The sequence below is a fragment of the Amborella trichopoda genome, chromosome 9 (genome assembly GCF_054954075.1).
Source record: "Amborella trichopoda isolate Santa Cruz 75 chromosome 9, AtrichopodaSantaCruz75HAP2 v2.0, whole genome shotgun sequence".
NCBI classification, from domain to species: domain Eukaryota; kingdom Viridiplantae; phylum Streptophyta; class Magnoliopsida; order Amborellales; family Amborellaceae; genus Amborella; species Amborella trichopoda.
Genome location: NC_142344.1, coordinates 36494652 through 36519808, shown reverse-complemented (window position 1 = coordinate 36519808; position 25157 = coordinate 36494652). Strand labels below are relative to the sequence as shown.

The window sequence follows — 25157 nt, the reverse complement described above, 5'->3', positions numbered from 1 at the left end:
GTTGAGCATAGCAAGAACTAAGCAACGGAGGGAGGGAGAGACAGAGAGAGAGAGAGAGAGAGAGAGAGAGAGAGCTTATTGTTTCCTCAACAAAAGTGACAATTGCCACCAAACCTAATTGCATTTGATGGGTTTCAAAGAGAACAAGAGAAGGCTTTGACAGAGAAAGAGTCTGTGAGAGAATGGGGGGGAAAAGAGAGAATGGGGAGCATTTTAGAGAGGGAGAGAACGTCTGAGAATGAAGAGAGATTGGTTGATTAGGGCTTTGGACATGGCTGGAAATTGAAAATTTATAGGGTCATAATGTGGGAGAAATCAATGTCAAAATGGGAAGAGGCATACGGAAGGGGATCCATGAAAACTAATCTCAAAACAACATACCGCTTGATAGGTAAGTAAAGGGAAGGTTTCATATGGAATCTCTTACTTTTGTGGGGCTATTGGTGATATTTTTCCTAATTTTTACGAAGCAATCATTTTTGTGTGGAAAAGCCATGGAAGACGAGATAGGGTACTTGAGAAAATAAGAGTTAGAATATGGTTCGTTGATCTAAAAGAAAAGGTCAAAGGATGCAAATGGGTGTATAAGGTTAAACTGCACCAAATGGAACAAAGCAATGGGCAAAACTCGGCTTGGACTCAGAACATGATCCCTATTGGAGCTGAGTTACTCGGGCAAGTCCAAGTCCATTTGGACTTGCTGGAGTTAGGCCTGAGCTCAAAAATTCCTTCAAGAAAGAAAAAGTTTATAAAAAAACTCCCAGAAAAAAAGGGAATGGGGGGAGGGGAATGCATAAAGAGACGAATGCAGAGAGAGGAAGAGGATAAGAGATAAGGAATACATTGATGGGAAGTCTAGAGACAGACTAAAAAGAGATTATAAAGATAAATCCTCGAGACAGGTTAAAGAGGAGGAGGGCAGAGAGAGAAATTCAAGAAATGCACACTTGACAGAAATGGGGATTGGGGCTTTTTAGGGACAGACTAGAGAGATGGAGTCTAGAGAGACAGATTACTTAGATGGATAATGCATGGAGAGATTACAGAAACAACAAGGCTAAAGAGATAGGGAGAGTACCATTTTTTGCACAGATAGAGAGAATACAAAGATGGAAAGTCTAGAAAAAAAGGAGATGAGACAGATCGAGAGGCTAGAGAGATTATAAAGATAGGGAGCCTGGAGAGAGAGACAGAGAAAAGGAGAGGCTCGAGAGAGAAATTCAAGAAATGCAGTAGAGAGTTTTGGAGAGAGAGTCTAGAGTCAGAGAAAAATAGAGATAGCAGTAATGGATAACGTATGGAGAGATTAGAGAAAAAAAAATGACAGATAGAAAAAAAGTACCATTTTTGTGAGTTCAAACCAAGAGAGGATTTGAATTTGGACAGCAACCTCTGGTCAAATCAATTGATGATAGGGGGAAGAGAAGAATAAGACAGAATGAGGTTGCTAAGAGAGAGAGAGAGAGAGAGAGAGAGAGAGAGAGAGATGAATAGGGGGCCCGGATTTCTGTGCCATTTTTCTTGCTTGTTTAGTAATAGTACTTGAGTGAGAATTATATAGACTAGCCCAAAAACTGTAGAATGCGCACGACTATTCCTAAGTTCTACGGTAATCAAGCGAGTATAGGGCAAGTTTGCATGAGTTCTACAATACTAGGGCGAATTCATACAGCACTGGCGGGCGTACTGTACAGGTGGCCCTTCCCAGAATGTAAACTTGTTCTCGCCTCAGCACCCTAGGGAAGACAAGTAACTTGGCGGAGTCTGAATCAACTCGGGCTGATTTCTCAAACACTGGTACAAAGTTTGACTCTTCTCACGAAAATAACAATTGTTTGAATCCTTCTGTCAATGCAGCAAACAAGAATTGGGAATTATTCCACGTGGTTGTTGAAAATGCTTTCCTAGGAGGAGATCTTACGGAAGAAATCTACATGCAATGCCCACTTGTTCCTGGTCACAAGGCAAATGGGTGTAAAAGGTTAAACCGCTCCCAAATGGTAACCACAATTGGTTTAAAGTTTGGCTCCAATCACTGAAATGGCAATTGTTCACATCCTTTAAGTTGTGGCAAATAAGAGTTGGGAATTCTTCCAACTAGACGTTAAAAATGCTTCCCTCGGTGGGGATCTTGAGGACGAAGTCTACATGCAATGCCCACTACCCATCACAAGGCACAACCAGGCCTTATACGTCGCCTTAAGAAAGCCCTCTATGGTCTAAAATCATCTCATCGAGCACTGTTTATGAGATTCAGCCAAGCCACATTCCTCATTAGAAATACAAATAGCTTGTCAAATTATTCTCAGCCAAGCCATTTCCATCTCTTCAATCGTGCAACCTCAGTGACCAGAGTAATAGTCTTTTACATCTATTTCTTCACAAACAGGAAGAAATAGGGAGTATCTGCCTACAAGTTTGAATGTTTGATATTAAGGATATAGGAGTGTTTAATTCTGGTCACTGAGGTTGCATGATTGAAGAGATGGAAATTTATATCCTAATATAAGTACAGCTTAGATCTCCTCAAGGAGACAAGGAAGTTGGCAGCCTATTCCATATACTCTCCAGTAGATTCAAATTTAAAACCAAATCTTTGGTACTTTATTTGAGGACATTGATCAACATCAGAGCTTATTGGGTTGTCTTATCTATTTGACCATTACTCACTCCAACATCATGTTTATGGCTACCTTAGCGATACAATTTATTCACTCTGCATGCAGAACCGACCTTGAAGCAGTCAATCGCATCTAACTACTTAAAATCATCTCCAAAGTAGGGAATAATAATGCATCACAATACTCGCACTGATTTATGGAGATATAGTGATCCCAATACAACAGGAGATCCTCCTGATAGAAGATCCACCACAGGCTTTTGCACTTCTGTTGGAGGTTATTTGTTGCATGGCATAGCGAAAAACAAAAGGTTGCATCTCAATGTGATGCAGAAGCAGAGTATCCAGCAATGGCATCAATTTACGGTGAGCTTGTGTGGTTGAAAGCACTTCTTAAAGATATGCATTACTTTCACGCCCTAACATGAGGGAGAGCGTAAACCCATGTGACCCTAACATGACGGGAAATGTAAACACATGTGACCCACAAGGGCATATTTGTCTTTTATGCATACTTTTGCACTACACTTACGTTAGAATTATGTATAGCCGATACGAGGACTCAAAGTATACAATGTAAAACGTCCAAAGGAAGTTTCTATAAATGCTACAAATACAAGATATAAAATAGTTGTAGTTGTTCCATTGGTTTTTCTGTCTTGTTTCTCTTCTTCAACATTGTTGCTTGGGCCAACACCCATTCAACTCTCTCTCCAAAAAATCAATTAAAATATAAAGGGTTTAGGTCTTCCAAGATGACTCGTGGTATGGTCTAGATATTAGCCTAGTTGAGGTCACATAACTTTAAGGCCCATGGACCATCCTTTTCCGGTGTCGTAAGTAGCCAAGTAGCTAGGTTTTTTGTGTGAGAAGCGAAGGCCAAAGGAGGACAAGACCCAGAAATTCTCAACATTAGCCTCATCACAGCATAAATAACTCAATCATGTGCTCAGAAAGCATCCTTTGTATGGCAGCAAAGTTGTTCTGCTATTTGTCAATAAGGGATAGTTTAACCTCAAGAATAATCTTCACTTTGCTAAGTCGGGTTGAATTGTTTTTTGCCAATCATGACAATCCGCCACTTGAGAGACGGTCATGGGTGATTTGAATCAATCTCGCTTTTTTATGTGGTTTAGTTTGCAAATGACCTTAGGAAACTTGATCCAAATACACACTATTTGACATGCTATCATCAATCTTCAAGCAAAGTTTACTTTCAATGAGTCAGTTTATCTAAATTGGATTCGACAGTTTTTTTTTTTTAAGGCAACCCTGTTTTGGGCAATTACAGTGAGTATAATTTTCATAAGAACCTATTTGGTATCTTTTAATATATTGTACAATTTTTAAAATTTGGGAAGACTGCAACACGAACTCCAAGCCAAAAAGACGAGATAGCATCCTAATTGAAATAGAAGTCCTATGGGCCAAAAGAAATGCAGAGAGAAATTTGCACAAAATACTTTTTTTTTTTGGTTTCATGATTAAGGGATAAAACTCCACCTTGCCAGCCCCATGCCAGTCATGGCGGTCCCAAGCCCGGAAAAAGAGGAGGGTTGTAGTAAGTAGGCAACCAACATAAAACTTTCGCGTATCTTTTCTGAATTATGAATTATCTATGTTATTTGCTCATGCTAAGGTGTTCCATGTACGCAATGAGTTGTACTGGCAACTAGGTGCAATAAGAAATGAGTAAGGGTTAGCTACTATGTTCTCTAGAAGCGACGTGCCGCAATGATGCCCGGTTGCAGTGATAAGTATGCAAAGGTTCCCGCGTCATTCTTGATGAGCGCGGTTTAAGAAGGCAGTTCAAGAAAATAGGATGTCTAACCACATGGAATGTAGAAACGCTAACAGGTAAAAGAATATGGAGTTAGTAGACATAATGAGACAAAGGAGAGTTAACATAGCTTGCATACAAGAAACTAAGTGGAAAAACAAAAAACTAAAGAAATTGATGAATATAAACATTAGCATATACAAAGGATAACAATAGAATAGTGTAGGCATAATAGTAGATAAAGATTTAAAGGATAAAGTAGTTAATGTCAAGAGATTAGGTAATAGGCTCATATTAATTAAACTTGTGTGAGGAGAGGAGATAATTAATGTAATCAGTGCTTATGAGCTACATGCTGGACTAGATGAGAGAATTAAGAGACAATTCTGAGAAGACATTGGATGGACTAGTCCAAGAAATACCAAATCGAGAAAGGACTTTTTTAAGCAAGGACTTAAATGAGCATGTAGGAAACGATAGTAAAGAATATGAAAGGGTACATTGATATAGTTTTGAGAAAAGAAATGAGATGGGTAAGGCTATTCTAGATTTTGTTACGGCTTACGACCTAGCAATAGAAAACACCTATGTTGAAAAGCGAGACAAACATTAATAACTTATAAAAGCGAATCATATAAAAACCAGATAGACTTATTTCTCGTTAAGAAGGTAGATCGACCATCATGTAAAGGCTGTAAGGTTGTCCCAAGAGAGAGTTTGACCACGCAACATAGGCTCCTAGTTATGGATGTTTACATAAAGAGATGGAAGAGGAGTGAAATTAATATGTGTCCAAGAACTAGGTGGTGAAGTTTAAAAAAGGAGAAAATATACTTATTTAGGGATAAATTGGTAAAATAAGGAGAATGAAAACCTGAGCACGAAGTTAATATTATGTGGTATGAGAGTGGCAAAAGAAGTTTTAGGAGAAACTTGAGGGAAAAGAAATTTTAATAAGGGAACTTAGTGCTAGACCGATGAGGTTCAGAAGGCTATTAACGAAAAACGATTATGTTATAAAGCTTGGTACTATAATAGAAATGATCAAAACTTAGAAGAACAGAAAAATTCTAAGAAAAACGCTAAAAAAATAGCAAGTAAGGTTAAACTTAAGGCATATATTCTATACAATAAATTGGGGACAAGGGAAGGTGAAAAAGATGTCTTCAAACTAATAGAAATGAGAGAGAGGAAGTGTAGGGATTTAAATCATATTAAATGAATTAAGTGTGAGGATTAGAGGGTATGGTGAAGGATGTGGAGGTCAACGAAAGGTGGATAATTTACTTTCCAATTTATTAAATAACGAACACTATGGGAACACAGTGTTAAGTAGGAACCTTTGACATAGAGGAGGGTGGAGGTCATAGATACATTCGTTGGATTAAGATAATTAAAATAAAAAAAGCTTTGAGAAAGATGAAGATAGGAAAGGCATTAGGATTAGATGGTATCCCGATAAAGGTTTGGAAGTGTGTATGGGGAAGATTGGTATATGCGGTCTAACCAACCTATTCACCAAGGTATTGAGAACAAAGAAAATGACAGACGAATGGAGAAAAAGTATTTTGATACTTATTTAAAAAAAGAAAGGAGACATACAGAATTGTACAAACTATCAAAGAATCAAAATTATGAGCCACACTATAAAGCTATGGGTGATAGTGATTAAGCAACACCTAAGGCATTATTCGAGGTATAAGAAAATCAGTTCGGTTTAGGCCAGGGAGGTTAACAATTGAGGTCATTTTCCTACTTTAGCAACTGATTGAAAAGTTAAGGAAGAAGGGAAAGACACATAGTATTTATTCATTTCCCGTAAGGTTTGCAAATTGGTGATCTGGATCAAAATCGACCGATCTAGATTCGACATCGGTCGGGAAGATCTAGATCCCAAAAATATTAGGAACCGTCTGGCTCCCCCCATGAACAAGCTGGTTCCGTTCGGTCCATACGCTTCAGAGAACTAGTATGAACTGGTTCCACTTTTTTTTTTTTTTTTTTTTAATCACTGAATTAGCTAGTTGGGGCCGGTTCCTGCCAGTTCTCTGACAGAACCGATCCAATTAGAACTGGCCCCACTTAATGTTTTGAATTCTTTTTTTTTTTTTTCAAATCAACAATCCGGATCATCGATCCTCAAAACTGGATCGATAATCCAGAGAGGTGATCTGCATCACCAATCCCTTTTTTTAACCTTGATTCGAGAAAGCATACAATAGGGTACGTAGAGACTTAATTTGGTGGGTATTGAAAAAGAAAGGATCTTTAGAGGCTATATTGACATTGTCAAAAATATATATGAGGGAGCGCTAACTAGTGTGAGGACAACTAGTGAAGAGACAAGGGAGTTTTTAGTGACAATAGGCCTACATCATGGTCAGCATTGAGCCCATATCTTTTTGTTTTGGTTATGGACAAGTTGGCTAGGCCTCTACAAGATGAGGTATCTATCAACGTAAAGTTAGAACTTTGGAGCTCTAAAATCAAAAGGTTTTAAAATTAGCCGGACTTAGACGGAATATATAGAATGCAAGTTTAGTAATAATAGGAGTAAAAATGAAGAAGTAGTTAAGATTGATGGCCAAGAAATACTTAGAAAATATTATTTTCAATATCTTGGGTCAAGAATAGGGAGATTGAGGATGTCACGCATAGAATTAGAGTTGGGTAGGAGAAGAGGAGATATGCATCCGGAGTTTTATGTGATCACTGCTTACCAATGAATCTGAAGGGGAAGTTCTATAGGACAATTGTAAAACCAACCATGCTTTATGGGATGAAAAATTGGACGGTCAAAAAATTACATTCCCATAGAATGTGTAGCTGAGATGAGGATGTTGAGATGGACAAGTGGCAAGACAAGAAATGATAGAATTCAAAATGAATATATTCGAGGGAATTTAGGTTTGGCTTCAATAAGCGATAGGATGAGGGAAAGTAGGAGGTGTGCTTGGTGGCCATATACATCGTAGGTCTAATACAACACTGGTTAGAACGTGTGATTTGGTTCAAGTGAAAGGCCCTAAAAAGGCAAGACGAAGGCCCAAAAGGATATGGATGGAAGTGAGAAAAGATATTGTAACTTATAGTTTCACTCAGGGTATGCCCCTTAATATAGCAGAATGGTGGAACAAGATTCGTCTAGCCAACTCCAAGTAGTTGAGATAAGGCTCGGATGAAGATGATGATCATGATTAAGGGCTAGGGTGATTGTCCTAGGTATGCTTAGATTAAGGAGGTATATGCAAGTGGAATCAGTGGATTTCACTCTTCCTGGTTAAGAACTTACCAAGAATGTCGAACAGTTCTCACCACATAGAACTGTCAAGAGTAATGAAAGTTTGTTTTTACCTCTTATGGAACCTAAATGACTCTCAACAGGATAGCTTATAAATAGATGTAGATACCGTCTTTTAAAGTTAGCTTATTACAGGTCTCAAATTAAGATAGAACTATATCTCAGTTTCAATAGGGAAAGTCTCAAATGCATTTCATTTCTTAGGTTTCTACAAGCCTAAAATTCATAGATTAAATTGTCTTAACACATAAGAAGGTAGCCTTCGAAGCCAATCTCCTCAAAAACCAACAAATCTTTTATGTCCTATGTACCTTAAATATGAGTGAAAGGACTCCAATTCATTCTTCATAGGAAAGCGTATTCATCATAGGCATCATAACCATCCTCATGCTCTATTTTGTACGAATTTTGTGATTGTTATCAAAGACAAAGTAGAAGGTCACCATCTAGGTGTCATCTAGATCAATGATCATCATGAAAGCATATTCATGATCTGTATTGTTTCCATTGAGCGCACAATCTACCCATTCCTCATACCAAAACTTGAAGAACTTGGAAGGAGATTATAAGGCCGGCAACCAGGCATGCCTGAACTAGGCTAGTTGTGGCCCGCCAACCCTGGCTTGATCTAGTCCAGGTTAGGCCAGACCGGGCCTATAGACTCAAAAAGGATATATATATATATATATATATATATATATATATATATATATATATATATATAGAGAGAGAGAGAGAGAGAGAGAGAGAGAGATAGAGAAGAAAAAAAGGAAAAAGTAGGTTCTAGCCGGGGATGTCATTATTAACAAACGTGTACAACCACATCCACTGCACTTATCTTCACAACAAACAAATATTTGACCATATCAATTTGTTCCACAACAAACAAATATTTGACCGTATCAATTTGTTAGGAATGTACATGGTCACACTCATCTTGTAATGTGTATAAATACATCAATAGGATATACCACCTCTCTCGTCTTAAGAAAACGTGAGAGGGTTTCAAGTCTCTCTCTCTCTCTAGAGTTTAAATCTCTCTCCCTCCCTCTCTCTCTCTCTCTCTCTCTCTCTCTCTCTCTTTAACTTTCATAGTATCAGAGCCATAAGTGGGTTGTTTTTTTTTCCTTCCACATTTCCTTTCTTCAATGGGGTCTGCAATTTGTTCTCGTCTTTAGTTGTGGGTTTCTCATTCCCACAATTGCTTTCTTTTGATGAATAAGCACTGCATATATCTTTGGGTCATGCTTAATTGTCTTGGCTGCCATATTCTCCCTCTTGAGATCTAGTGTCCCTTCCCAGCTCTTCCTCAACACTTTAACCTCCCAAATCAAGAGTAAGAACCAGACTGTGCCCACTGTGCTTGCACTAGAATTTCCAGCAGATACCCGCTTGCCCACTGTGCTTGCCTGGAAAACTTAAACACCTTTTTTCTCTCTACCTCAACCTCTAAGCACCCCTACTTTGCTGAAATTTTCAGTTCTATAGCTACAGCATCTCCCCAATTCTCTAACATCACCCATTTGGCATCCACCAAACTTGATCGAACCAACTATCTACTGTGGCGGTCGCAGTTCTTACCTATTCTGTGCAGCAAAGACCTATATAGTTATGTCGATGGATCAACTCCCTCACCACCCAAGTATTGTGAGGGTGATCCAAACAAGAAAATCAATCCCGCATTCACTGCATGGGAAAGACAAGATCAACTCTTATTGAGTTGGTTAATTGCTACAATAAAAGGAGTGCTGTCACAAGTGTCGGCCTCACTACTTCCAAGGACATGTGGCAAACTTTGGAGAAGCTCTATGCGTCACAGTAAAGACCTCGTATTATGCAACTTAAGCTTCAACTTCAAAGCCTTAAGAAGGGAACAATGTCCATTTCAGACTACCTCAGCAAGGCAAAAACTATCACAGACAGTCTTGCTTTTGTTGCTCATCCTGTCGATGACAATGACCTTATCCTATGCATTTTGGGAGGCCTTGGTCCAGAATATGATTCATTAGTGACATTCATCACAACGCGTGCTGATCCGGTAAGCTCAGATGAGCTTCATGGTCATCTTCTTAATCAAGAAATTCATCTTGAAACCCAACAGCAAGGTATTCTAGACCAGCCAGCAACGGCCCTTCTTACCAACCGTGCTTCATCCCAACCACTTCGAGGACGTTCCAACTATCGTGCCTGTTCGTCAAACTATCATGGTAGAGGTCGTGGTCGTGGCCCATCCTTGGATTCATCTTCCAATAATCATTCTTCAACACAAAAAAAAATGTCAGATCTGCAACCGAGTGAACCACTTAGCTCTTGATTGCTTTCATCGCCTGGATATGTCTTTCCAAGGTCAACACCCTCCTCAAACTTGTTGCCATGACTACTGCTCCTTCAATAGACATTGCATGGTATACTGATACAGGGGCAACGAACCACATCACCTCCGATCTAGCCAATCTTTCTCTTCACTCAAAGAGTATCCAAGGACAGATCATGTGGCAGTTGCCAATTGTACAGGTTTGAAAATCCATCACATTGGATCCACCACTTTGCACCATCCCACCTCTAAACTTCACTTAAACAATATTTTACATGTTCCTAACATTTCAAAAAACTTTCTTTCTGTTCAAAAATTTAGTCACAATAATGATTGTTTCTTTGAATTCCATGCTTCTGATTTCTTTATTAAGGACAAGCGAACAGGGAAGATCCTTTTTCCAGGACAAAGTAAGGATGGTCTCTACCCTCTTGAAATAAAGCATAGCCACACGAATAAATATGTGCCTCCTTTAGCTCTCATCAGTGAACGAGTTTGTCCTCAAACCTGGCATCATCGTCTAGGCCATCCAGCACATGGTACCTTACAACTTCTTCTCGCTGATGGACTACCCACTGATTGTTCTCGTCCACCCTCATTCATTTGCACTTCTTGTCAAATGCGTAAAAGCAAGTGATTGCCATTCACCTCTCAACCATTGCAACTTTTTCATACAGATATGTGGGGTCCCTCCCCAGTTATGTCAATAAGTGGATATCGTTATCATATTGTTTTTATTGATGATGTAGTAGATATTGTTGGCTCTATCCTTTGGTCCTCAAATCACATGTCGTTGATGTGTTTGTTGCATTTAAAAATTTGGTAGAAAATATGTTTGCAACTAAAATCAAGAGCCTGCAATCCGATGGAGGGGGCGAATTTACAAACTCCTGCTTCAAACAAATTTTATCTAGTAATGGCATCTCTCATCACTTATCATGGCCATACACACTGGAACAAAATGGCACTGCAGAACGCAAACATCGTCATGTGGTAGAAACATGGCTCTCTTTATTAGCCCATGCTCATATGCCACAAAAACTTTGGGTCGAGGCATTCTACACTGCTGTTTTTCTCATTAATCGATTCCTTACAAAAGTCATTGGCAATATTTCTCCACATGAAAAATTATTCCGGTAACCAACTGATTACAATATTTTGCGCTCATTTTGCGACCATATAACACACGTAAATTGGCATTTCGGTTGATTCCATGTGTTTTGTCGGGTATAGCTTAAACTATCACGATTATCGATGCCTTGATCCTGCAATAGGGTGCATTTTTCTCTCTCGGCATGTCGTATTTGACGAGTCGCAGTTCCCTTTTGCTACCAGTGCCCCATTGAATTCCATTAATAATCACACACAAACTAGTCACACCTCGTCAGTGGTCATTGGTCCACTACATGTGCCTCATGGATCTTCCCCATCACATGTCCATGCTTCCTCGCCTGTCCCTACAACCTCTAATTCTCCACCCAATCCCCCTAATACATCACATTCTCCCCGCACTAACTCTACTCCAAACAACCTTCCTACGACACTTCATTCCCCCTCGTTACAACACATTGCTTCCACCGCACATGACCCCTCTGACACCACTACCTCTAACATATCCCTTTCCTTATCCACCCAACCATTTGTTCCTCCAAACAACATTAATGCATCATCAACCCAACCATCCACTCACCCAATGATAACCCGAAGTCCAGATGGGACACGCTACAAACGTGTGCTCCTATTTACATTGTATCCAATGCCTGCTGCCCATGCTACATCTACTACTCCTAGGGAGCCCACATGCCACACTCAGGCATCAAAGTTACCGGCATAGAGGACGACTATGGCTGGTGAATTTGATGCACTAATTAAAAATGGAACGTGGGTACTTGTGCCGCCTCACCATAACCAAAATGTGGTTGGATGTCGATGGATATACAAAATTAAACATAACGCAGATGGGACTATTGAAAGTTATAAGGCTTGCCTAGTAGCCATGGGTTTTAATCAGCAACCTGGCATAGATACTCAGAGACATTCAGCCCAATTGTCAAACGTACCATTATTCAAGTGGTTCTCTCACTTGTTGTCAATCATAATTGGCCACTTCGACAACTTGATGTACAAAATGCATTTTTGCATGGGGTTCTCTTTGAGGAAGTATATATGCAGCAACTACAAGGGTTTGTTGAACCCAGATTTCCTACGCATGTTTGCCACCTTCGAAGGCCTTGTATGGTCTCAAACAGGCTCCTCGAGCCTGGTTTGAGGGGTTCACACAGTATCTTATCAGTCTCAGGTTTGTGAGATCCAACGTCGATTCCTCTCTATTTACCCGCTTGACAGATGGCACTCTTACCATTGTTCTAATATATGTCGACGACATTATTATCACTGGCAATAGTGGCATCCAATTAAATATCTCGATTCATGATCTTCGGCGCCTCTTCGCTATAAAGGACATTGGGCCCTTGACTTGTTTTTTAGGCATCGAGGTACATCGCTCATCTACAGGATTATTTTTGTGTCAATTTAAATATATTGCAGACTTACTTGCACGATCCAAAATGAGTGGGGCCAAACCTTACATGACTCATGCTATTGTTGGTAGCAAATTATCTAAGGACGCAGGTGATCCACTCCCTGATGGTACTGAGTATCGGAGTATTGTTGGTGCTCTCCAATATTTAACAATAACACATCCCGACATTGCTTTCCCATCAATCAAGTGTGTCAATTTATGCACCACCCCACCATGACACACTGGGTCGTCGTCAAACGCATTCTGCGATATCTTAAAGGCACGATTGATTATGGTCTTCCCTTTCAGCCAGGACAACTAAAACTTGTTGCTTATTCTGATGGGGACTGGGCTGGCAGTCCGGATGATCGCATATCAACAAGTGGCTATTGCATATACTTTGGTAGCAACCTCGTCTCATGGAGTGCCAAGAAACAGCCCACTGTTGCTAGGTCAAGTACAACATCCAAATATAGATCTTTGGCTCATACCGCTGCCGAGTTGTATTGGATTAGCATGCTTCTCAAGGACTTGCACGTTGTTTTACCTTCTCCACCAATCATTTGGTGTGACAACATTGGTGCATTAACTTTGCTGCTAATCCAGTCTTTCAAGCCCATACTAAGCACGTGGAGGTTGACTATCACTTTGTTCGAGAAAATGTGCTTCGTAAAGATCTTGATGTTTGCTATGTCTCCACCCATGACCACGTGGCAGACGTATTCACTAAAGGATTGCACTCGATCAGGTTTCACATGCTTCGTGACAAGCTGACCGGTCGTCCCACTACACGAACGGTCTGCTTGAAGGGGCGCATTAACAAACGTGTACAACCACATCCACCACACTTATCTTCACAACAAACAAATATTTGACCATATCAATTTGTTCCACAACAAACAAATATTTGACCGTATCAATTTGTTAAGAATGTACATGGTCACACTTATCTTGTAATGTGTATAAATACATCAATAGCTTATACCACCTCTTTCATCTTAAGAAAACGTGAGAGTGGGTTTCAAGGCTCTTCGTCTCTCTAGAGTTTAAGTCCAACTCTCTCTCTCTCTCTCACTCTCTCTCTCTCTCTCTCTCTCTCTCTTAACGTCAAGACCATGGACCAGGCCCGGCCTGGCCTTCAGGTCACATTCAATGGCCCAAGCCCTAATATTTTAGGGCCGGGCCAATCAACCGACGCCTGCTCAGGAACAAGTTAAACAAAGGAGTTCTTAAGGCAACGTTTTTAGCCTTAGGAGTTTTAAGGCAATTTTAGAGCCCCAAATGCCTCATGAAATGGACGAGAACATAATATGACAATCACACACATAACAGATTTACAAATACAAGTCTCAAAGAGATTGTAAGATATTAAAATGCTTGAATTACCAATTGTCATTGTAGGAAACTAGAAGTCTAGATTAGAAACAATACACAAAGTCAACAATGCAAAAACAAAAAACAAATACATTAAGTCATCAACCAAACTCTTTGGCATCAGTCGCATCACCAGCAGGGTGTTTAAGTAGATCATGAGGAGCATCTGATGATGATGATGCCATGCCATCATCATCAAAGTCATCGCCCTCAACATATTGACGGTCATCACTCGTCTCCTCTGAATCTACTTCTTCCTCTTCATCATCCTCTCTTGATGTCATCACCCTCTTCCTCTTCTTCCCCACTACGTTCCCTTCCTGGGCCTTCCCCATCCCCTTCCTTTGGCTTTCACTTTGAGATTGAGCCCAAGTGGTACGCACAGGGGGCAGTGATATCCCAACAGCCTCGTGCACCTGGCCACAGGTCAAGCCCTCTTTAAGGAATACCTCATCATCATTGGTATCAACCGGCTACTCGCATGTGTCATCAATATCAAAAGCTTCAATGGCCTTCCTTTCATTGTGCTCCAGCTGTCCATGGCACTCTTGCAACCTTTGATTATACTGAACAAAAACTAGGTCGTTCAGTCATTTTTGTTTTAGTTTGTTCCTCTTCTTTGTATGCACCTAATAGAAAAAAACTCACTTATTTATTAACTTACTAAGTACTAACTATTAAGTATGTATGAAATTAACTATTAACTTAAGTATTATTATTAACTATTAAGTTATTAAGTTAATAACTAAATAAGTAATATTACCATTTCAAAGGTGTTAAAGTTGTGCTCACATCCAGAAGAGCTGCAAGTCATATTTTTTATTTTCATGGCCATCAGCCTCAAATGAGGGGTGCTTCCACCATGGCCCATCCACCATGCACCTATTTCATGTAAATGCAAACTTGAAAATGTAGTAATTTAGTAAATTAGGTATTTGGATAACTGAAATTAAATACTCAAATCATAAACTCAAATTTAAGAAGTTCTAAACTTACTAGGAGGGATCTTGGACCTCTTCCTGACTGCCACCTCCTTACCTAGAGATCTAGTAGCGAGCCTATACAAATCTAACTCCATCATGGCCTTATCTTGCACTTCAGGATCAGGGTTGAGCTTTACAATGCATTGGTTGAAAGCATCCATGAACCCAAGCTTGCTATGAACCTTACCATCGGTGTAAAAGTGAGCAGGCTTAAGGTAGTATCCTGCAAAGTGTAGGGGTCTCTCAAGCTGGTAGTTCCATTTGGCTTAAATAATCTTCAAAAACTCCTCATACCTCTTTTCATCCCCCAAAGATCTCTTGATTTCTTCCTTTGCATCCTCCATGAATTTATAGATATGCCCTATAACAAGTTTCTTCTTAGTATCAACCAACTTTAGAACCTTTACCAAAGGGAGAAAGACTAAAAATGCATACTGAACCTTGTTCCAAAATCTTGAGTCCATGATAATGTCCATAACAACTTTTCCATCACCTTTCCTGGACCACTTAGACTTGGTCCAATCCTCAAACACAAACATGGAGCTCAATTTTTCCTTTTGCTCAAATAAAGATGGCAAGAACAAGTACGAGGTGGCAAATCTAGTCACCCTAGGCCTCACCAAGTTCAGAGTAAACTTCCTCCTCATGGCTAAGACCTGACCAACATAGAATTCCCTAAATTAAGTAAATTACCCTCAATAAATCAATGCATTAAAAATATTCAAAAAAAGTAGCAAATAACTAAAGAAGCATAATATATTAATATCATAAACAGGGTATCGTACTAAAATGTATACCTGAGTGTGATTGTACAAATAAACTGACTTTCTTTGCCTTTTGGATGGTTGTCATGAACGTCTTCATCTTACCAAAGGCCTCAAGCATGAGGCCTATGCAGTGTGTTGCACAAAGGGACTAGAAAATACACGGCCTCTTATCCGTCAATAACCTAGTAGCCACCATATTAGCTGAATACATATCGATCACAACTTGGAACATTATATCCTCCCCTATCTCCTCTATACACTGGTCAACCAAATTAAAAATGAACTATGCATCGGGACTTGTCTAAAGCATCAATAGAACACTTGAACATTGTCCCTAATGGACAATTTACCATCAAATTCATGATGTTTTTGTGCCTCTTATCCCTCCAGCCATCGGTCATAATTGTGCAACCACATACACCCCACATACACCCCATGCATCAGTGTGGATCTTCAAATAGTTATTCATTAGCTCCACTTCTTTCTTGAGTACTGGCCCTTTAAGCTCATAAGCAGATGGAGCCCTCAACCCTAGCCCAAACCAGTCCACTGCTTCCAACATAGCCTGGAAGCTACTCAAGTTAGCAGCATTAAAAGAAATGCCTGCTTGGAACATCCACCTCCCCCCCCACATATTGGATGATCTTATCTCTATCTTCCTTCTTAAAATGCGTCTCTAAGCTTGTTGGACCCCTTTCTCGTGGTAGTACCTCAGGATCAGGATGGGGGAAGAAAGCATCCGTAGGCCCTCTTGTTCTTAGCCTACTAGAAGAACCAACCTCAGTATAAAAGTCTTCTTCCTCTCCTAGAACTCCAAAAACATCTATAGTCCTTACAAGTTCATCATGTCTTAATCTCACCTCTTGTTTATTGGTTTTCACCCCCTCCAAGTTCTTTAGCAACTCTCTCCTGACCTCGGCAGACACTGGAGTGCATGCGGCTACATCCCCTTTAATGCCGGCTAAATGCTTCTTCAATCTATTGATGCCAGCATTATATTTGCAAAACTTGCACTCTACCCTATTCTTGTCTAGAGGATTTGGACAAGATCCATACTTCCAACTTGGATCACTTTGCCTGCTTGATGCACTAGAAGTCCCTATCCTCAATGAATGATAATTGATCGAGTATCAATCAATGTGAATCAAAATCACCTAATCAACAAACCTATAAAATACATAAGATTATATAATTAAGTCAATAACTATTAAGAAAAACTTAAGAATTAAGTTTCAAATGAAGATATAAAAAACATAAGCAACTCGATATGAGTTTTAAATGAATATATAAGATTAAGATGTTACTATGTTAGTTTTACAATAAGACTTGACTCATTAAGATATCGTATAATTAAGATTTAAGATATGTGATATCATTAAGATGTTAGTTTTAAAACAGTAAGACTTAATTTTACTTTACAATAAGACTTAAATGAATATATAAGATCTTAGTTTCACTTTCACATAAGACTTAACTCATTAAGATATCACATAATCAATAATTTATCAAATAAAGTAAAACAAAAATAATAGAATATCAAAACATGACACATTGTACAAAAAAAAAAAATCAATTATTCATAAAAGAATATAATATATGCCCAATTTCATCATCCAAATAAGGAAAAATTCAATTAATCACAAAAATCAATCTTTCAACTACAAACATGTAAATATATCGTAAAGACCAAAAAAAAAAGTAAAAGAAAAAAAAATGATTCACAACATAATACGTTGTAGCAAAATCAAATCAAAACCCTTTTTCAAATATCATAATACTTTAAAAATATCAAAATCAAATCGATGTCAGTGCAAACCTCGTCTATTGGGTCGCCAAAGTTTCTCAAAATCAAGTACTAGAAGCTCCAAATCCACCCATGAACTATTGCCTTTGTTTTGGGAAGAAATTGAAAAAAACAAAATTTTATCGATCTTTCGACAAACCACAAAAGAGTGGTTTGGGGAGTTCTCACCATGAAAGGCACGGTTTTGGTTTTGGAGGTTTAGAATACCCTTTTCCCCCCGTTTTTGGGGGGAAAAGACATTCTTTTTTACCCTCATCGAGACCCTTTTCTGCCTTTGTTCAAGTAGTCACGAGGTGGCGCCTATGCCAAAGCCTAGATTGTAGCGTGCCTAGGTGGGCACCTAGACACAGGACGCATAATGGTCCTGCCTTGATAGCGCCTAATCGTTTTTAAAAACTTTCCACCTAGGTGGTCAGGCGGCCGAATTTTTAAACATTGCCCGTGAATTGTGCAACTTCTTTGAAAGCAAAGGTTATTTCATGGATTAGTAACCATAAAGTATGAATATTAAGGTTTTGATATTCTAGACTTGATAACCACCAGGCTATAGAAAATGGGCAAACTACCTTTACCTTGTGACTTGACAATCCATTGAAATAGTGATGAATTTTGACTCTGCAAGCTGTTGAGCAACATTTTGGGGCTTGATCCACTGTGAGTCTTAAATGGTGAGGCAGCTCTATTAGACCAATCTAGGCACTCGGCAATCCATTGAGAGCACAGTCTTTTTTAACTACTCCACAATCATGGGATTTGATATTGTGACTTGAAGTTTAAAATGAGTTTAAACCTCCATAAGCTACCGACCAACATTTCCAGTGGTCAATCCCCAGGAGGCCGATATTGAAAATGAACATTGGAAGCACAACAAGAGGATCGTCTCAATCTTGTCTCATGGTGGTCATGTGCAACAATTGTCCTCTTGCTCGTTCAGTTGGGCTTTTTTATAGCATGAGTGGGTCATTGGGTACTTTGTACTTGGACAAGTTAGTGATGCATATTGAGAGATATGAAGTCAAGATTTGAGCAAAAGAATGCATCATGGCCTTCGAGCTAAGGTGACATTATAAGGATAGGTGAGTTCCTAAGTGGTGAATGACAGCCCAGAGTTCTACGGGTTTCTTAAAAAGTTTGAAGGGGGTTCTTCTAGTTGAAATTAAAGCAGATAAGAAAACAGTTTGGTAGGGATCCATAAAGAGAGAGAGGAAAGAAAATAAAGATGATGAAGAAGAAAAAGGGGGGGAGAGAGAGAGACGCATGTGAGATAGAGAGGGAAAGTGAGTGGCTTAGAGCTCACTTGTGACCTATACCTCTCTAATAACATTAAGTAACAAACCTAATTACGATTTATGGACAATATCACCTTATTTAGAGACATAAGACAAATAATGATTAAACAAAAGATAAACGACAGTTCTATCCATCAAATATAATAAAGCTTATTCCTTTTACCGCCAACGCTCCCCTCAAGCCGGTGAATAAATATCAATCATGCTCAATTTGCTTGTACTATCATGTAAATTGTTCTGTCCAACGGCTTTAGTGAAGATATATGCAAATTGATCTCTAGACTTCACATGAGGTGTCTGAATGATCTTGGCAGCAACCTTTTCTCAGATAAAGTGACAATCTACTCCAATGTGTTTAGTCCTTTCATGAAAAACATGATTTTCTGCAATATGAATGGTGGCTTCATTGTTGCAATATAGAATCATGGGAAACTTAACTCTAACACCCAAATAACAAAAAACACTTTTGATCCACATTACTTCGCATTGCATCATGAGCCATTGCTTTGTATTCTGCTTCAGCACTTAATCTTGCCACCAAATTTTGCTTCTTGATTTTCCAAGCAACCAGGTTTTCCAAAATGAAGGTACGATAGCCAATTGTGGATCTTCTATCAATTTGGCAATTAGCCCAATCAGCATTTGTGTAAATTGCAACATTTGGATATCCTTGATTTGAGGAAAATATCCCTTTCCCTGGTGCAGACTTGAGATATCTTAATATATTGTACATAACATCGATATTCTACTAATTAGAATCTTTGAGTAGCTCTACCCTTTCTCCATGAAGTTTATGATTGACTTTTATAGGAGTATCTACAAGTCTAGATCCCAACATCCATGTTTGTTGTAACAAGTCCAACATATATTTTCTCTAGGAAATGACTATCATTTTCTTTGATCTTGCCACTTCAATTCCCCAAAAATACTTAAAGGGTCTTAAATCTCTGATATCAAACACCTTGCTTAAATAAGATTTAAGATCCTCAATGCTCTTCATATTATCCCCTGTCACAACAATATCATCAACATACACAATAAGGCAGTAATCCAATAGCATTCTTCTTCACAAAGAGTGTATGATCTGCTTGACTCCATTTAAACCCAAATTTCAGCAATGCCTCACTAAATTTTAAAACCATACTCTAGGAGACTGTTTAAGTCCATATATTGCCTTCATTAACTTGCAAACATTTCTGAAAGCCAGGAGCATGGCCATGTGGATTTCTTCTTGGATGCCTCCATGTAAGAATGCATTTTTAACATCTAGCTGATGGAGGGGCCAAGATTTATCCGCAGCTAGTGAAAGAATGATCCTCGCAGTGTTCAACTTGGCCACAGGCGCGAAAGTGTATTGGTAGTCTACACTAGGAGTCTGGGTGAAACCTTTTTGCAACCAATCTTGCTTTATACCTTCCAATGGTACCATCAGCTTTGTATTTTACAGTGAATATCCATCAACAACTCATGAATTTCTTACCATCAAGATGGTTAGTGATTTCCCATGTATAATTCTGCTCAAGTGCTCTCATCTCGTCACCTATGACAGCTTCACATTGAGGTTGTGAATAACTTCTTACAGGCTCAGTTTACAGGGGTGCTCCTTGGTGCCAAGGGTAAGATGAAGTTATTGACTGAAAATCGGCTTAAATCAAATTATGACTTGGTTATGGAATAGTATGAAACCCCATGTGAGGGAAAATGTGATGTTTCTAGACAGTGCTAAAGAAGTTTAGAAGGCTAAGCATGATATATACTATCTTGATAAGAACATCTCACGAATTTACCACCTTTTATGAGAACATTTTTCTTTTACAGCAAGGTGACAAAAGTATTAGCGACTATTATAGTTCTCTTTGGGGCATGTGGAAAGAGTTGAATATGCATCAGCCATTATCAAATGATATGGAGCTACTGAAGAAGGAAAGAGGAGAATTTCAAGTTGCAAAATTTTTTATCCAGCCTTAATTCTGAGTACCAATCCACTCATGAACAAATCTTAGCTAGTAATGAACTCCCCTCTCTTAATAATGTACACTCTCACTTTCAATGGGTTGTCATATCTACACCTTCATCTGCCTCTAGTGTTAGTGATGGGTCTGCCTTGACCTCCATGGGAAGAGGTGATGGGGGCAGAGACTGGGGTGGTGGTAATAGAGGACGTAGTCGTGATTCAGTGGAAGTCGTAATTGTGGCCGTGGTAACCAAAAATGCACCAGCTATGGATGGGCTAATCACGTGGCTGATAAATGTTGGGATAAATTTGGAAAGCTGGCTTGGGCTAATCAAGTAACTTATACATCTAACGGTGATTATATCATCCAATCAGCTCCAATGATCATCACCAGGCTCTTGATTCTACTGGGGATTCAGTTTTGTTCTCACGTGAAGAATACAATAAACTTGTAAAAGATAGTCAGCAGCCTACCAATTCATCATCCACTTCTACTTTTGCAAATATAGGTACTTCAGCATTCCTTAGTCTCAGATACCATCTCCTTGGGTCAGTGACTCAGGAGCCATTGATCATATGATTGGTGAGTCTTCTATGTTCTCTTTTCTTGGTCAATCAGTTCCCACTATATCTGTTACATTAGCTGATGGTTCGCTATCAAGTGTGTCTGGTAAAGGCATTGGTCTGCCTACTACTCCTTCATTGTTCTCTGCTCTTTATGTACCAAAGTACCCTTTTAGCTTAGTGTCAATCAGTGTATTAACTCAATCACTTCAATGCTCAGTAACATTCAACCCTTCCTATTGTGTTTGTTAGGTTTGAAAGATAAAGACGATGATTGGTGGCGGTCGTGAGTCTGATAGTCTTTAATACCTGGATAGGAATATTATTGGCATTGCTCTTTATTCAAATGTTTCTCCTCTTCAGTGGCATTGTCATTTGGGTCATTTCTCTATTAATAAATTGGAGTTGCTAGTTCCATCCTTGAAGTTTAAGTCAGTACTAGAGTGTGAAGCTTATGAGTTAAGCAAGCATTACAAACTGTCTTTCCCTCTTAGAGTCAATAAGAGGAAGTCTATTACTTTTTTAGTTGTCCATTCACATATTTAGGGTCCTACTCAAATTCAGAGTTTATCTGGTCTTTTTTTTCTTTTTTCTTTTTTGTGGATGGTTATTCTCAAATGACTTGGTTATATTTAAGGAAAGAAAAATTTGGGGCTTTGCCTATTTTTCAGTCATTCCACAAAGATTCAAACTCAGTTTAGTAAGAATGTTTGCATTCTGTATTCTGATAATACGAGAGAATATTTATCCCAAGAATTTCAAAAATACTTGGCCAAACAAAGGATTTTAAACCAGAAATCTTTACAAACTCCTCTACATAATGGGGCTACAGAATGGAAAAATCGTCACATAATAGAAGCAACTCATAGCCTGATATTAATGAATGTGCCAAACGTTTATTGGGGAGATGTCATATTAACTATTTGCTATTTCATAAATCGCATGCCCTTATCTGTTTTAGATGGAAAATCCACCATTCGATTCTCTTTCCAGATAATACGTTATTTATAGTTCCTCCTCGAGTATTTGGTTGTGTTTTTTTTATTCATGTTTAGGGTTCCGATACTGATAAGTTAGATCCTCGAGCTATTAAGTATGTATTTTTATGATATTCTCATACTCACAAAGGTTATTGATGCTATCATCGTGGTTTGAGAAAGAAACTTCATTTGTGCTTACGCTCTTTGAGAATACTCCATATTTTTCTGATAAGGGTCAAATGCTTGATATTGATTTCATGTATCCTGTTCAAGGGAGGACTTCACATAATGCAGTACATTCTTCTTCATCTTCCTCACTTGATGTTCCCATTCTTGTTGATGGTTCTCTATTACCATCCCAAGTGTCTGACCCTATAGAGTCCACCTCTTCTCCTCATGTCAATGTGCCACAGGAGCAACCACTAGGGTTTGTTGCTGAGGGGGAATCAAACAAGGTATGCAAGTTGAAGAAAATCCATTTACAGCATTAAGCAGTCCCCATGTGCATGGTTTGATAAGTTCAATGAAATTGTTATAGCATATGGGTTCCTGCAAAGCCATGTGGATCATTCAGTATTTATTCAGAGATGGTTTATGTTGATGATATTGTCATCACAGGGAGTGATCAGGAAGGAATTATTAGGTTGAAGAGATATCTGCAACAGTATGTTCAGACGAAGGATTTGCTACAACTAAGATATTTTCTTGGAATAGAGGTAGCACGGTCCGAGTAAGGAATTAGTTCGTCTTAAGGGAAATATTCAACAGATTTATCGACAGAGAAAGGGATGTTAGGTGCCAAACCAGTTGATAAGCCTATTTAAGTACTAAATTATTATCAAAGAGAGGTATTTGAAGATCCAGGCAGATGCAGAAGGCTTGTACGTAGACTTATCTATCTGACAACTACACGAGTGTAGTGAGCCAGTTCATGCATTCTCTCAGGACACCACACTGGGAGGTTGTGAAGAGAATCTGGAGATATCTTATGGTGCTCCAGTATGAGGATTTATCTATAGGCAGAATGGTGATTTCAACATTGAGAGCTATTCTGATGCCGATTGGGCAGGATCTCCATCAGATAGAAGATGTACCACATGCGATTGTACTTTTGTTGGAGGGAACTCAGTAACATGGAAGAGTAAGAAACAAAATGTGGTAGCCAGGTCTAGTGCAGAGGCTGCATACATAGCAATGGCACACTACATGTGAGGTATTGTGACTAAAAACCCTGATGCAGGAGATATGATTCATAGCTACTAAGCCAATGAAGATTTTTTGTAACAATCAAGCCCCATCTATATAGATAGCAACCCAGTAGTCCATGAAAGAACAAAGAATATTGAATCAGATTGTCATTTTGTTCAAGAGAAAGTAGCAAGGAGATATCTACTCCATATGGAAAGTGAAAGGAACATTTGGCTGACATATTCACCAAGGCTCTCAATCAAAACCAAACTCAGATGATTTGTTCCAAGCTGGGCACAGGTGATATTTATGCTCCAGCTTTAGGGGGAGTGTCGGGAATTAGATCTCTTAGTTATATGCCTTATTTGTGAGCCAATTGGGCATTATTATCCTTTTTATATACTTAAGGGCAGTATAACACCTAAGGCATTACTGTAATTTGTACATTTCATTATAAATAAGATAGAGAGGGGCGTGGAGGCTTTGAAACCCTAACTGAACTGACTCCAGCCACCTCTCTTCATCTTCTTATCTCCTCTCCCCAACTTTCTCTCTCTCTTACTTTTCTCTCATTTCTTCATCTGATCTCTCTTCTTTCTCTTTGATATTATACTTCTAAAAACATTTGAACAAAACAAATAACCTCAAGTAAATCTAACTGTTTCCTTGGGTAGGTAAAAATGTGGAGAATAATAGTGTTGAGGAATATGTATATGCTCTACCAAGGGCATACCCTAGGACAACAAACTATAAAACCAACTGTGGCACCACTTATCTAGCCAAGACATAGAGGAACTTGGATAAGGATAATATCACTACATCTATCCAAAATGTAAATCGGGGTATACCTGAAAAGTCCTGCCCACGCTGTACCGGTTGCTGCAGGTGGTAGATGATTCTGCTCTTCTGTAAATGATATACAAGAGGGAGCAAGAGGGAGCACTGGTGCCCAGGTTTAAGAGATCCTCTAAGGCCTTGTTTACTTCTCTCCAGATGTAGGCTACTAGTCACGTGACTCCTGGAGATGATCACACCATGGCCAAGCTCTCCAAGGTAAGCACGAGGTGGTCAAGATGGCATGCAAGAGGTGGCTGAGATCGCATGCATGAGCACCTGTGAGTTGCTCTCCAGTATTCTGCAGTCTAACATCATCAAGAAGAATAAACTCAAGCTACTCAATAGGATGCAGTTTGGATGAATTCAAACACATGTGATTTCCCTAAAACATGAAAATATGCTGCATGCCTCCCAGAAAAAGAAACAAGTGTGTAAATGAATATAATAGATCAAAAACATGGGCACATTGCCAAGCAGAGAAGTTTGCATCTCCCATGAGGCCCTTTCTCTATGAATAATGATACTTGGATAAGACAGGAAGTATTAAGAGTTGCCCAAAGGCAAAGCACCTGTGTTGGCATAACAGCCTATAGCCATGTGCTCGCTAAGAACTGCAGACAAACTACAATGGACTTTAGGTCAATAGAAGAATATGTTAAAGCATTGCTCGTATAAAATTAATAGAATTTAAAATGAGGAAATAATTACCCAATTATGACTTGCCTAACTATAGATATGCCACTCAGGGCATTTTATGCTTGACAAGTTATAGAAAAAGATAGAGAACTAGAGGAGAGGGATAGAAAAACATCATCCATTCGAGTAGCATTATAAAAATTCACTGAGTTATTCAAAGGTCAGACCTTCACATCTTAGCATCT

General features: G+C 39.0%; 1 protein-coding gene across 3 annotated transcripts in view; it reads right to left on the bottom strand.

Annotated features, from left to right (window-relative positions):
- The window catches only part of LOC18446615 (Ubiquitin carboxyl-terminal hydrolase family protein), a 36178-nt gene that overhangs the window by 1340 nt on the left and 9681 nt on the right, over positions 1 to 25157 (bottom strand). Inside the window, exon 2 of one of the 3 annotated variants that reach the window (XM_020675061.2) lies at positions 24288 to 24581. The exons of 1 other annotated variant lie outside the window; for it this stretch is intronic. The gene's annotated coding sequence lies outside the window, so the exon portion shown is untranslated. The remainder of the gene's footprint in view (positions 1 to 24287; positions 24582 to 25157) is intronic. One more of the 3 variants, XM_020675062.2, reaches the window with a different exon arrangement.